Source organism: Bos indicus, chromosome 2 (assembly GCF_029378745.1).
Source record: "Bos indicus isolate NIAB-ARS_2022 breed Sahiwal x Tharparkar chromosome 2, NIAB-ARS_B.indTharparkar_mat_pri_1.0, whole genome shotgun sequence".
In the NCBI taxonomy this organism is placed as follows: Eukaryota; Metazoa; Chordata; class Mammalia; order Artiodactyla; family Bovidae; genus Bos; species Bos indicus.
Genome location: NC_091761.1, coordinates 30,686,712 through 30,702,497, shown reverse-complemented (window position 1 = coordinate 30,702,497; position 15,786 = coordinate 30,686,712). Strand labels below are relative to the sequence as shown.

The following is a 15,786-nucleotide window of genomic DNA, read 5'->3' as shown; positions in this document are numbered from 1 at the left end:
TACACTCATAATTTTCTTTTTGCCATGTTTGCCGACTCTTCTCAGTTTCCTTTGCTGCTTATTCCTCATTTCCCCAGTAGCTAAATACTAGGGTGCACAGGACTCAGTTCTCAGACTGCCTCTCTTTTTTATCTACAATCTAGAGGCTTTCTGTATATAATTTGTTCACTGGAAAATGTTAATCTTGAGCTTAAAGACCTTCCATAAAATTCAGCTCATATATAGACAGAACTATCTATCTGACTTCTTCACTTAAATATATAATAGACGACTCAAAGTTATTTTTATCTAACCTAAACTCCTATTCTTATTTATTCCTTGGGAAATTTTTGCAGGATCTCCCAGTAAAAGCACTAACACCCTTTATAATTGTACAGGTGACAATCCTTGGAGTCAAGGTTGTCTCCTCTCTTTTTGCACACCCCAAATCCAGTAAGTCTTTCTTTTTACTCTACTCCAAAATATGTTCAAAATAAACCATGTCTTATCATCTTCACTTGATTCAAACCTCCATCATTTTTCATCTGCTTCATTGCTAACAGCCTCCGAAATGGCCCTCTTTCTTGCCTTCCTCTCCCACGATATATTTTCAACATGGCAACTGGAGTCATCTTTAACCTTATTCAGATCATCTGCTTTTCTGCTCAAGATCCCCAAGTGACTATTTCATTCAAAGTCCTTACAAAAGGCTACAAATGATAACACTGTGTGCTCTCTTCTGATCCCGTGACCACCTTCCCCACAACTTGTCTCCTCCTCTCTCCTTCCCTTGCTCACTCTTTTCCAGCATTCTTGCCTCCTTGTTATTTATGGAACAGGCCAGATCTTTTGTAGTTGCTATTTCTCTTTCCCTGGAATTCTCTTCACTGTAGATACTTTCATGGCTCACCTCCTTCAGGTCTCTGCTCAAACATCACTTCTCAGTGAGACTTTTCCTAATCACTGCCTGCAATTTCCCATCTTCCTCCCCCATCCTGTCACTTCACTCCCTATGCCCTGTGCACTTTCCATATGTTAGAGTGTATATTTTAGTTATTTTCTTATTATCTATTTATTTTCTTTCTCCCCTCCTTCCCTTATGTCTACTAAAATGAAAGTTCATTGAAGATGAGAATTTGTTTTGTGCCTAGAAAAATGCCTGAAACATAATCTGTGTCCCAAAGGTATTTTTTTCATGAATGACTTGAGTTTCCATTTTAAATATGAGGCTTAGAAAGTGTAAACCCCAAACCATAGAGCAATAAGCTGTGATGCTGGGAACAGAACCCAGACACTCTAAATCCTGTGCCTTGCCAAGTAGTCTTCACCTAGACCTGTTTACCAGTTATTGGAGTAGGAGCTCGAGTGACAATGACTATCCATACTGTTTGGTAATAGTGAAGCTGAGATAGTTAGAGAAAAGAGTAATCATACTTTCAACAGAAAATGAAAAATAAAATGGAAACAATGAGAAAAGTCTCTTAGAGCAGTCTTATGGATTCAGAGGCTGAATAAATAAGTAGGACTAGGCAGAGGAGAAAACAGGAGGTATTTTTGATAGAAATAACATATTCAAAGACATGGAGGTATAGGATTGGATTATATAATAGGGCATTATATATATGTGTGTTATTATTTTTTATTAGTTTTTTTTTTCCATCCCCCTATTAGTGGGGTGGAAATAAAACATATAGGATTTGATAGGAAATAAGAGGCTTCCTGAGGCAGGAAGCAGAATCTATATGGTGGAGGGTTGTGGGGCCATGCTAAGTATCCTAATAGTGAGTCACTCAGGAGGTTAGTGGAGAGGGTGGTTTCCTTGATTACACTGTGTTTGAGATGGCCTACCTGATGGCAGGTATAAAAAGGGAGAGCAGGGACTAGACCAGCAGAGCGGTCCAGCTCAGTGAGAAAGCCTGAGCAAAGGCAGCCATAGTTGGGATGTGGCTAGAGGGGCAGAGTTAAGAAACATTTGATGGAGAAGTCAGTGCTTAATTAAGTGGAATTAGGTGTAAGGGCAGGAAAGCATTGAGAATGATTCTAAGTTTCTTGGCTTCAGCAACAGGGGTGGCGTTGCTGGACTAAGATACGGAATGTGAGACAGAAGCATATCTGGTGGGAATATGTCTACAGGTTTGTTGTCTGACACGGTGACTTTGGAGACACCTCAGGGAAATCCAAGTGATGAAATGACTCTGAAGTCTAAAGAGAGGTCAAGGTCAGAGATATAGACATAGAGGTCATCTGCAAAAAAGTGAAAATGAGACCCTAAGAGTGGATCTTAGAAGATCATGGCATCCGGTCCCATCACTTCATGGGAAATAGATGGGGAAACAGTGGAAACAGTGTCAGACTTTATTTTTTGGGCTCCAAAATCACTGCAGATGGTGACTGCAGCCATGAAATTAAAAGACGCTTACTCCTTGGAAGGAAAGTTATGTCCAACCTAGATAGCATATTAAAAAGCAGAGACGTTACTTTGCCAACAAAGGTCCGTCTAGTCAAGGCCATGGTTTTTCCTATGGTCATGTATGGATGTGAGAGTTGGACTGTGAAGAAGGCTGAGTGCCAAAGAATTGATGCTTTTGAACTGTGGTGTTGGAGAAGACTCTTGAGAGTCCCTTGGACTGCAAGAGCTCCAACCAGTCCATTCTGAAGGAGATCAGCCCTGGGATTTCTTTGGAAGGAATGATGCTAAAGCTGAAACTCCAGTACTTTGGCCACTTCATGTGAAGAGTTGACTCATTGGAAAAGACTCTGATGCTGGGAGGAATTGGGGGTAGGAGGAGAAGGGGACGACAGAGGATGAGATAGCTGGATGGCATCACTGACTCAATGGATGTGAGTCTGAGTGAACTCCGGGAGTTGGTGATGGACAGGGAGGCCTGGCGTGCTGCGATTCATGGGGTCGCAAAGAGCTGGACACAACTGAGCGACTGAACTGAACTGAAGAGTGGATCAGACTGCCAAGGCAAGAACAGGGAACAGGGAGAAGTGGGTGGAGAATGCTGGGGAATAACAGGTGGGAATGGTTGCAGAAAAGAGGGCTGGATAAAGAGGAATCTGCCATGGCAACCAAGAATCAGAAGTTGGAAAAGTAGAAAATGCGTAGGGGAATTTACCAGTACTCTTGCCTGGAAAATCCCATGGGTGGAGGAGCCTGGTAGGCTGCAGTCCATGGGGTCATGAAGAGTCGGACACGACTGAGCGACTTCACTTTCACTTTTCACTTTCATGCATTGGAGAAGGAAATGGCAACCCACTCCAGTGTTCTTGCCTGGAGAATCCCAGGGACAGGGGAGCCTGGTGGCTGCCATCTATGAGGTCGCACAGAGTTGGATACGACTGAAGCGACGTAGCAGCAGCAGCAGCAGGGTGATTTAATGCAAGTGACATAAACTGAACACATAAAAAGGGCTGAAAAATTAAAAAGAGAAAGTTTCTTTTGAAAAAGCCAGTTTTAAAGGAATGATGGAAACAGATGTCTTATTGAAGAATAGATGAGAGATGATAAATTACAATAATTTTCAAAAATATTGAGTATAAAGAGAGTAGACCAATATTAAGATGGCAGTGCAAAATGTGCTTTGTTTCATTTTTCAAATGAAATAAGGTGTGTTCTGGGTTGGTATTTGTCCTAAACACATCAGAATTATTCACTAGTTGCTTATGGCTCCTATTAGATATATGAGAGGCAGATTTCCCTATTCTGATTGGTCAGAATCTAGAGTCATCAGTCAGTATCCAGAGTCATTGCTAAATATTTTTTATATTCTCCTTAGTGTGATTATAGGCTAAAAGGAAGAAAGTAGAAAAGGAATGGTTGACGATATGGAAGAATGGCCATTATTCATAGCAGAGGTCAGCAAACTGGTTGAGAGTCAAGTTTGACCTGCTACTTATTGTATTTGCTCATAGAATGTTCTAACATTTTTTAATAATTGGAAAAAAGAAAAATAACATTTCATGACTCATAAAAATTTCAAATTTCCGTGTCCATATGTAAAATTGTATTGAAACACAGACCCATTGATTTATCTACATACTGTCTATAGCAGCATTAGCATTGCAACAACAGGGCTGAAGAGTTGCAACAAAGACCACATGTCTTGAAAAAGCCTAAAATATTTATTATCTGCACTATTACAGAAAAAACTTGTTGACCACTGATTTATAGCACAATTCCTAAGAAGAGAGAGGGAGGACATGGGATCAAGGGCACATGCAGAGGTATTGGACAAGAAAAGGAAAAGATGCTTCGTCCTACGAAACAGGGAAAGCGTGATAGGATTGTACAAATATAAACAGTTTTGTAGGGGCTGGAGGAGAAAGGGAAGGGAGCTCCCCTCACCACCACATACACCCCACACTTGAGGTGAAATGTGTTAGCTGCCATTGATCATGACATTCTAGAGGACAAAAACTGTGTCGTATTCATCTCTGTCTCCCACACAGGTTTCAGCACACTACCTTTCTTTCAGCCACTCTCACTAAATATTTAATTGAATCCCAGGTGAAACTCTATTATAAGCACATTCCTAGAAACCTCTGCCCTTAGGGCCTTGCATTTAATTCTCTTACTATCTGAGCCCACATTTATTAAAGTTTGATGTTATGTTTAGAGGTGTAAAGATAATGGAAGCTGGCTTCTTATTCAGTTCATTTCCAGTTCACTAAATGGAGTCAATGTAGTCAAAGAGAGTTAATGTTCTTATTAAAATTGGCCTGTTTTCCCTTTTCTTTCAGCCTGAATAGTATTGTATATCTCTAAAGGGTTTTAAAAATAAATACTATACAAATATCAGGTGTTAACACAGATTTTTACAAAGCTACTACAATGTAAGAGGAAAATAGAAACCATAGGAAAGTTGAAAAGTTAAGGGGGAAAATTATTATCAAGTAGAATATATGGCAGCTCTTTAGTTATTTTATTTAGCCAGCATGTTAGGTTTTAAGAGTTTGAATTCTAACACCTTTGGGTATATACTACTCATTCACTGCCACTGTCACAGTTTCTCCTGCTTCATACGAATACACTGCTGGCCCATACAAATTAAATTTGTAATTGCTAATGAAGAGTCATCTGAAATCATAAGAACAGTGATTAGCTTAAGGTTTATGTTTATCGTGACTTAAATATACTTACACACATACACATACAAGGATATTTACATAAATATACATAAACTCACCCCAATCAGCTCTCTCTTGTTTACTTAAAAAGTAACAGCAAGACAGTGGTAATCATATGGCAATATATAAATATATCCAACCATCATGTTGTACACTTTAAACTTACACAATATTGCATGTCAATTACAAGACAACAAATTAATAAGCAAATATAAGTAAGAACCAACATTTTTAAAAAGTGACAGCATGTATGTGGAAGTGTTAGTGACTTTAACTATTAATCCATTGTGAATGTGAAGATTGATTTTGCAAGCACTCAGTGATCTAATCTTCTTTAGCCCCCCAATAAATGTTTTCCATCTCCAAAGGGAGCTATACATGTGGCAATATATGATGATACTTTTCTTGGCATGATCATCCTAATTATTAATCATCTAGTAAGGCATAGATTGTTGAAAATAATACTCTGAATTACTAATGATAGCATTATAGTGCCCAATGACAAAGAAACATATCTATACATGCACCACAATAGTAACTAGGCACATTTTCACACTCATAGGCTGCTGCCTCTAAACTAGACACTTTAGATCTAAAGTAAAGGACAAACGTACAGTAAAATGATATATCAGAAGCTTTGGGTGTGGGAGGCAGAGCAAGAGAGGGCATATCTAAAGAAAAAAATCAAAACCTCTTGCATATTAATCAATTAATTTGGGATATGAGATTACAAATATGGGAATTTTCATTTTGTATTTCCAACTACATCAGTTTTCAAAAAATACCAATTTTTGGTTCTTTGCCATTTTCCTCAAAAAATCACTCTGGTACCAGAAAAAAAAAACCCAAAACAAAACAGTGCATAAAGGTGACAGAAACAGCAATAAAAATATTCTGTTAACTGTTGATCTCTACTGATAGAGGTGCACTTTTAAGAGCACTTGTTTTAAATGGTATCAAACTCAGCATAGATAAAGACTAAGAGAAATAGGATATGATTGTCAAGTGAACATGCTTTTTATTAAGTATCTTATTTTAGGCTTTCTAACTGAACAACACTTAAATGCATTAAACTAAGATAAATGTTGGGAAGCTGAGATTTTTTTTTAAAAAATGAATGAAACATAACTTATTAGCGGACTATTCTTTGGAAGGAGTCCCAGTTATTCACAAGTAAAGAAAAGGAATGTATAATAGGATTAATAGTTGTACTAATGAACAAAATCAGGTTCTATGGTCACCATTTAGCTTTGACATGTTAGAATTTAAGGGAATACAGCTAAGTTAAGAGATCTATAAGAACAAATCAGAAAATATTACATTTGCATTTTAAGTCATCTTTCTAGTCTCCTATTTATCCCATATTATGGAATTACGCTCTGTGATACTTTTCAAAACCAATATCATTTTTAATTCATCCTGTTCCAGGAACAAAAGGTTATATATTAAGTTATAGTTAAGTCCTATTTCTTGTCTTAGAGAGCTCAAAGACTATTATCTGGAAATTTCTTCCTTGTTAAATGATGGGATCAATGGACTTCATCCCTAAAAATTCATTTTTAATATGAATATCAATTTAAAATATTAAACCTATATTCCTAGGGATGGAAGAAGTTGCTTAGTGACTTCTATAAAGATTTTTTGAAAATGCCCCAAGGTACAGGTCTCTGAAATAAGAGAATAAGGTAGTTTGACCCTTTTTTAGCACTTACTTCAAACATAGTTTTTGTAACACGTGTGAATAATCCTTATGTGCCCATCTCTTTTCCTGCATCTTCATCTATCAAGTTATTCCATAGCCAACCCAGGCTCCATACTGTCTTTTCTATCTAACCTAAAGCCATGTGGTTCTCACCAAATGATTCCATTCATGCCCCACAACCTTCCATCTCCAGTGACAGTATCCACCCAAACAACCAGAAGCCTGGCTCCCTAGTTGAGCTTGAGTTATTCAAATCACTCTGTTTTTGACAAGAAGAAAAGCAATACAGTAATCAGGTGATAAAGTCCTATCTAAAAGCAAAGCTCAAAATGTCTGTGTATAATTTGGCTAACTACTTATCAGATATGAAATTCAGGTCCGTATGGCAAACCAGACATTTTCCCGTTATGTGCTTGGCTTGCAGATCTACTCCATTCGTGATTTGTCTTCAATCTCTAAACTGTTTCACTGGTGTCTATGATATGATTTGGCTCACTGAAGCTTAAACTTTTGAGAAGCAAAAAATGCTATTATTTTTATATTTGGCTCTAGCTGTCCACTTTCATATAGTGCATTTAGGAACAGGAAGCATCCCTTTAAATACTATCCATTTATCTAACATATAAAAAGAAAGACTTTAATTCCTTATATTAGTTACTAAGGACTGTTGCTTGTCAAATACATTTCTGTAGTTAAATAATAAAAAGCCAGAGTGCTTAACTGAAAAGAGCATTAGTCTAAACTAAGAAAATGGTCCCTTGAAATATTTATGTCTTACTTTTCCCATCAGTAAAATGGGATAAAGTTACAAGTGGTGCTTCTTTCTTGCATGGCTACTTGAGGATGAAAGAAATGTTTAAAACATCTCAGGAGAAAATTCAAGTCCATCAAAAGGTTGAATAAATTCAAGTTACCCAGCACAACCCCCTCAAAAGGCCATATGAAATTGGACTCAGAAAGGGAGAATGGTTGAAATATTTTTTCTTTCTCTCCAAGAATGATTTCTTACTTTTCCAATTTAATAATGATATTTCTGTTTATTCTGTGCTCTTGATATTCAGTAAAAAGTCATTTCAATTTTGGCAATATATTCACTGAAACCTTTTGGGTTTTATTCTCTCTGCAAATATTATAAAATTGTAATTTTTTCTATAAATTTAGCAGCAACGTTTACAAAATTGTTGCAATACAGGTCACCTTATAATCTCTTTGGTCCTATGAAATTCTCTACAACTAAACTGAAATCTCACTGTTTTTTACAGCACAGTATGTCCCTTGCCTTAAGAGGAAAGAATAGACAGTTGCAATAAACAAAAACGGAGTAAGAAATTTCTACTTTGTAAACCCTTTTTCCTTCTGGCCCATCTGCTGTAGGTTTGATGGGGGAGGGGGTTCTCATCATCAATCAAAGTCTCAATAAGCATTTCTTATGTTAATGACCGTTAGAGTCTTGTGAACTTAATGCTGAACGAATATAAATACAAAGCTCTTCTGTATGTACTATTACTGTGTGGACATTTTAGTCTATCTAACATACTTTCATTTAACACATGTCATGAATTGACAGAAAGCTTCTGTTGACAGAAAAAGTGTTCTTGAAATGGCTTACATATTGGCAGACGTGTTGAGCTGAAATGTGACATGTTTGTTAAGGCCCATTAGCAAAGCCTGAATACCTCTTGATGTGCAAGTGTCCGTACTCTGAAAGAAACTGACCTCTGACTTCAAAGAGATCACATTAGGCAAACAAGTACAAGCAAAATCACAGGCCCCGCTCTTGGACATAGCAACAGTTGAAGCATATCTCTTCTGTATTTAGAAGAAAAGGAGGGAAGGGAGAAAAATTGTTGGCAAAGGGGATAGTAATGATGATTGGTACTTGAGGAAAAGGCCCAAGAAGTTTTATCCATTGGAGAAATTTTTAACAAGGCTGAAAATGTGTTATCAGCTGTGGAACAGCTACTAGAAGAGAGAAATTGCAAGATATCCTGTCCGATCCAATTCTCATAACCCTGTTGTGATGGGTGAGAGGAGGAAGTGTGCACAATCTTTCCAGCTTTTCATCTGTTTTCTATTGAGACAAGCTCAGAAAACACAAACTGGAAGCTGGTATTAAACAATAATTCTGTCCTCTGAATAGCAACCTGTGTGTTACCAGTGTTATCAAATATTCTAAAGACAGCTATCTAAAATCTTATGTACATTTTATGTCTATATTCTAAAAACACTTTTGCAACAACTTGTTCAACAGCATTGAGCATCCCCCAGCGTGAAAGTCTTGTGGGAGGCACTAAAGATATAAATGTGAATAATGTGGAGCCTTTATCTTTGAGATCCCACTTTATTGTTATCTTTCTAGAAATGCAAACACATTACTACAGTATGATATTGTAAGGTGGATAGTAGAGTAATAAGTGAAGACATGTGAAAGAGAGAGAAAGGAATGGCCTTTTCTTTCTGTGCGCAAGGGATATGGAGATAGGTTTTAAAGGGAAGGCAATTTTGAGCTAAGTCTTAAAGGGTGAGCAAGAGTTGATTGATGAAGGAAAGAAGAGAGAATAAGGAGCCAGAGAACCATCTCTCAGTTAATACTGGCCTGTGGACCGAGGATGGGCTTCTATTCCAGAGTCTCCTATTTATCTCCAAAGATTTATGGGTCACTGCAGATTAAAAGTCACCCCTCAAATTGTTGCCTGGGAAACTCCCCAAGTATGTTATACTTTTCCAGTATATGATTAACTGTAACAAAACTGATGATGGGATATTAGGTTCATAAGTTCTAGCATCATGTCTCTCTGGGATAGCAAGAAAGCCAGAGTTAAATGGCTGGGCATTTGTTTTCCAGAACTCTCATGCATAAGGAATATTTTGTATGAATACATTAATATTTTCCCAATTAGATGCTTTTACCCCAGGCTTTCCAATTTTTCTGCTGTTGAGTTTCAACTAGAACTACATAATGCCCAGCTATAGATTTTTTATTTTTCATCCCAACATCTTCTTCCAATTTAAACATGTATCTCTTACTCTAGGGCCCTTACCTTCTTCTGCATGTGAAACAACAATCATCTCCTCCAGGCAAGTAAAATAATGTATCATAATGTAAGGCTCAGCAGCTCATTCAGAACTGAGACTTCTTGTGCCACCTCTAGTCACCCATTCTGGTTCACTGCCCCTGAGAGAAGGCCTGGGAGTGGACACGTGACCATTCTTGCAGTACCTCAAAGGTGAGCCACGAAAAACAGCACACACAGTGTGTAGTTGCTTGAAGAAAATGTTGAAAAGGAATCTGTTCATCAATGAAAAAAAGTCACATCTTTGAAAAACCTGGTAGACCAGATGCATTGTGTCAAATCTAGCCCAAGGGTGGAGTGTGGAGGCAGAGTTCAATTTCCTTGATATCTGAAGGCTTAAAATCACAGCAGTTAAAATTGTTTGAACAATAGCCTTAATTTTAAATTCTTTTTCTACAATTAAATTAATTTAACATAATTAATTTTAATATAAAAATGATAATATCATTAATTTTTCATTGTATCAGTAACAGGCAACAGAACACTTATAAAATTTAGAAAAAGCCAAAGTCAAAAATCAAAATCACTTATTACTTGATGTCCAAGAGATAACTATTTTTTATGATTTTGATTCTACTTTTCTAACTATCCTATGCTTAAAACACTGAACTTGCAATGTGTATATTGTTTTAAACTCGTACATAATCCCTAAATTCCTTTAATTCCTCACCAGTCTTCTTTATACATTTTAGTTGTAATCATGTTTGTTTATATTTCTGGTAAATTTCTTCACTAGTTATTATCTTTTAAACATTTATATTTTTATATAGTCATAATGCTGACTTTAATGGCTATATGACATTCTATGACATTGATAAATATGTAATACGTAATAAGTATTAATATTAATTACATATATGTAATAAGTAATAATGTAATACTTGTAGTTTATTCAGTCTTAAATTTATTGCTTCCACCTGGTTTCAGGGTGGCTATAATATATAGTAAATTAAAGCAAAGGGAAAAAATAAATAAATAAAGGGGAAGTGAAATAATGTAGTCATAGGCTTCCTGGTCAAAGTGATACTGTACAGACACAATGTAATAAGCATCAGTAGACCACATTAAAGTCACCTCACTGTGCATGGCTGGGAAATGGTAGCAATATAATGCCCAATTTTGTCTCACTCATCATAATTCCCGTGTTTCACAGATAAATATGGGCTTCCCACATAGGTGACTCAGTGGTAAAGAATCCGCTTGCCACTGCAGGAGATGCAGGTTCAATCCCTGGTCTAGGAAGATCCCCTGGAGAAGGAAATGGCAACCCACTCCAGTATTTTTGCCTGGGAAATCTCATAGACAGAGGAACCTGATGGGCTACTGTCCTAAGGGTTGCCAAAAGTAGGACATGACTTTGTGACTGAGTAACAGCAGCAACAACGGTCAATCACTACCAGGCTTCCCAGGTGGCTCTGGTGTGAAGAATCTGCCTGCCAATGCAGCTGATGCAGGTTCGATCCCTGGGTCAGGAAGATACCCTGGAGGTGGGCATGGTAACTCACTCCAGTAGTTTTGCCTGGAGAAGCCCATGAACAGAGGAGCCTGGCAGGCTACCGTCTAAGGGTTGCAAAGAGTTAAATACGACTGAAGTGACAGCATACACGTAGATAACTATCAGCAATTAAAGAGGCAAAGATTAAAATCTTGCTTTAGCTTCAAAAGAGTAGCAATAGCTGTGGTATCCCTGGTTGTCAGCTAAAGTTATCAGGAGTCACCCAGGAATCCCTCAGGAGTCACAGTATTCAGATAAAATGTATTTACAGTTCTTTCTATTCTTAATCCAAGGTAAGAAATTCTTAGAATATCTAGACAGTTTAAATGAGACTGTGATCAAAAGTCTTTTTTACTATTTATTTGCAAGACTGATGGCTTTTCTTCAATGGCATGTTGATGTTCCAAATTAAGATAGGTGTGAAAAGTGCTTTAGCCTGATAACCCGAATTAAATAACACCACTGTCTAATACAAAGGAACACATATATACTCTGATCACATGTGTATATCACAATTGTGTGTGTGTGTGTGTGTGTGTGTGTTTTAGTCTCTCAGTCGTGTCCAACTCTTGGCGACCCCATGGACCCGTCAGGCTTCTTTGTCCATGGAATTCTCCAGGCAAGAATACTGGAGTGAGATGCCATTCCCTTCTCCAGAGGATCTTCCCAACCCAGGGATTGAACCCAGGTCTCCTGCATTGTAGGCAGATTCTTTACTGTCTGAGCCACCAAGAAAGTCAATTATATACCAGTACAATAAGGGTGTATAATTTCCTTCCCTGGAGAGTTAAAAATTAGAGCCAAACATGCTTGGATCATGGTTTCATGTAATAGTGCTCTTTGATAAAAATAGATATGAATAATGAATACTAAACAGGAAGCTGACTATATGAATAGGAAAGAAAACGCATTCCTCATTTCAAAGAAGTCAGTCACTAGCATTAATAGCAAGCCTCGGGATTAAGCTCATTAAAACACCTGCCTAAAGGAGAAATCTAATTTATTTTTTGTATGTCTTCATGTTGTATGATTAATATAAAGCATTGAGGTAGATTTTGTGATCTGGACCATGATCTTAGTCTGCATAGAACACTTTTATATAGTTTCCTTATATGAGTATCACAGTTAAGTTCAATTAATGCTATTCCAGATTTGAAGTTTGATTGTGAAGTTGATTGTGCTTTCTTTACCTTTAATCAGGCCACTGAGAGAATGGAGAGAAATGTATATCTGGGTAATTGATTTTGTCTGTGAACTCCTCTGCCAGGCACTGAACACTCAGAATGGAATCCTTGTGTTCTTAGGGCCTGTACTTTTTCTGGGTGCATTTTAGGCATTCAGTGTTTACCACTGACTGGCTCCATATCTTTAATTAAGTACAAAGACTTTGAGAGTCATGTCACCTAGAGATCATTTTATACACTGCTCTGTTTGGCTGCCAATCTCTTGTTTCTCTCCTCAGGAATGCTGAGGCAGATACCCTTTCACGAGGATGAGAGATCCATGTTCTGTTGCCTGTGCCAATAACAAAATTGTTGGAGAGCTGGATGGCAAAGCTGTTGCCATTAGCATCTTTTACATGAGCTACATCAAAAGAACCATGATGTCTCTCCCTGTCGGTGATCATAGCAACTCTTCCCAAGTTGGTACCTCCACAGGTTGCCAGTGTTAAATTTGATGAAATCAGTAATATTTGCAGTCTTCAAATCAATTTGAATGATGTCATTTACCTTGATGAGGAATTCAGGGTACAGATAGTGTGAGCATCATGGATCACCAGATGAGGGATTCCTTTTGTGCCCATGAAGATCTGTCTTACTTTCTACAACTGATACTTGGCCTCCTCAGGTGTAATATGATGAAGAGCAAAGCAGTCCCTGATGTCATAGATCAGAGGAAAATTCTCTCCAGTCTTGTCAATGCTGATGACATCCATAAAATCAGCAGGGTAGGTTGTTATCAATGTGGACCTTGCCATCAATCTTAACGAAATTCTGTATGCAGATCTTCTCTACTTCATCCTTTGTTGGGGCATACTTAAGCCTGTTCCTTAGGAAAATAACTTGGGGGAAACATTCCCTCAGCTTATGGGGACTGGTAGCTGAATAAGGAGCAAACACACCAGTCAGTATATCCAGCATGCCATGCTCTGGAGCTGCTACACGTTTCACCACAAGTCATGGCTGCCCTAGGCATGAAAAGATTTCCTCTGTATTTCTAACATTGGTTACTGATATCATCATCCATGCTGTGCCCCAAATAAAAAATCCTGGATTCAGGGTTCCCCCTCATTCCCACCTAAGTATCTGCTGACTTACTTCCTTAGTATCTTTCCTTTCCATAACTAGGGCTGCTACAGCCTTCATTCATAGCTTTGTAACCTTTTCCTATTGGGTATTTCAACTGTCTCATTTGGTGTCCTTTTTTTCCAGACCCTCTCTCCAATTCATTCTTCTGAGTCATCTAATAACAAAACATAGATGTAGTCGAGCAATTTTTACATCCCCTAGGAGTACAAACTGATTCTTAGTTGAATTCCAAATAAGCCAGCATTACAAATGCACAACCCCATATCAAGATCAAATAAACTTACCATTTTCACAGTAAAGTTTTTAATTTCTTCCATATATACATTAGTCATGCCTCAGACTCTGTATATATTTTAGCTCTTCTGCCCAGAATACTCTTCTCCTTTTCCACAGAACTCTTACTCATCCCTTAAGATTCATCTTCCATATCACCTCTTCTATGAAGCCCACTTGTGACTATCTCAAGTAACATGATAGCAGTAGAGACACACTGCATTAAAGTTATACTATCTGGGTTTGGATACTGACTGTCAGTCACTTAACTGACAAGTCACTTAACAAGTCACTTAACTAGCCTATTCCTTAGTTTTCTCATCAATGAAATGGAGATGGTAAAAGTAACTTACCTCATAGGCTTGTTGCAGTTGTTATAAGAGTCAGTTTATATGTGTAAAATAAAACACTTCAGTCTTAGTTAAGTACTTGATAACTATTAGCTATTTTTATATAGCTTATTCACTCCTGTCTTTATGTTCTTATACATTTTTCAATTAGAGGATATATCCCATTATGTCGTATCTATTTCTTTATATAGGTCCCTCCCTCTAGATGGAAAACCACTTAGCTTGCTGCTTGTGACTTATTCATCTCTTTAACCTGTCAGAGCACTGAATCAGATTCTGAGCATATAGTAATCAGTGAATGGAAAATGAATATGTGAATGAATGAATGAACTCAGGTAAATAATATGCTAAAACTATTTCTGTGTGTCTCATATAAATCAGGGACTTCCCTGGTGGTTCAGACAGTAAATTGTCTGTCTATAATGCAAGAGACATGAGTTCAATCCCTGGGTTGGGAAGATTCCCTGGAGAAGGAAATGGTAACCCACTCCAGTACTCTTGCCTTGAAAATCCCTTGGACAGAGGAGCTTCGTGCAGGCTACTGTCCATGGGGTTGCAAAGAGGCACAACTGAGCGACTTCACTTTCTTTCTTCTTTCTTTCATATAAATCAGAGTAGATTCAATCTAGTCAAGTACCTATAGACTTGTGTTAGTGAAATAAAATATAAGAAACTCCTTCCTGTGTCTTGAACCCCAAAGCAGTGTCACAGCTCTTTTGTGTGCATGCTTAGTCACTTGGTCATGTCTGACTTTGAGACCCTACAGACTGTAGTCTGCCAGGCTCCTCTGTCCATGGGATTTCCCAGGCAAGAATACCGGAGCGGGTTGCCATTTCCTTCTCCGGGGGATCTTTCTGACCCAGGGATTGAACCCCCATGTCCTGTGTCTCCTTGTATTGGCAGGCAGATTCTTTACCACTGATAGTTCTTCCAGTTATGATATAACCTTCCCATTGATATGGAAAAGCCACTGGTCCTATTAAATTATTATTTTTTTCTTTTTCTTTTCTTACCTGCCCAGTTCCATATTTTTGGTCCCATGTTGGACATCTAATTCAGCATAAAAAGAAATCTTTATAATCAAAGTTGGTGGTCACTAAGAAATAAATGTATCCTTTGTGTTCTCAGAGAGGATATTTGCTTCATTTACTCTTTTCTCTGGATAAATGCTGTTTTCTATGCCTTTGTGCTGATAAAGAAAATGAAGGGTAGGGGGAAACCTGGATACTTTCTTCTCTGGGTCACTTTGCATAAAGACTTCTTTGCAGCCATGTTCAGATGATTTATGTACATATTGTATATGCAGCAGAGCAATTATAGCAATACCTACCATTTAACCTGCATCATTCTGCATGACTGTTCACTGGCTGCTTAACCTAACATCTGCTACTTTGGTAGTCTAGTATCCAAATAGAAGAATCAGAAAAATATAGCTCTAGTAGACTTGTATATTTTGATAGGTGATGGTGTG

The 15,786-nt window shown here is 37.7% G+C and overlaps 1 protein-coding gene and 1 pseudogene across 1 annotated transcript in view; one reads left to right on the top strand and one right to left on the bottom strand.

The window, feature by feature from the left end:
• CSRNP3 (cysteine and serine rich nuclear protein 3) overlaps positions 1 to 15,786 on the top strand; it is a 205,144-nt gene that overhangs the window by 77,864 nt on the left and 111,494 nt on the right. The gene's annotated exons all lie outside the window — the stretch shown is intronic.
• Positions 12,799 to 13,560, bottom strand: LOC109575227 (small ribosomal subunit protein eS4, X isoform-like; annotated as a pseudogene).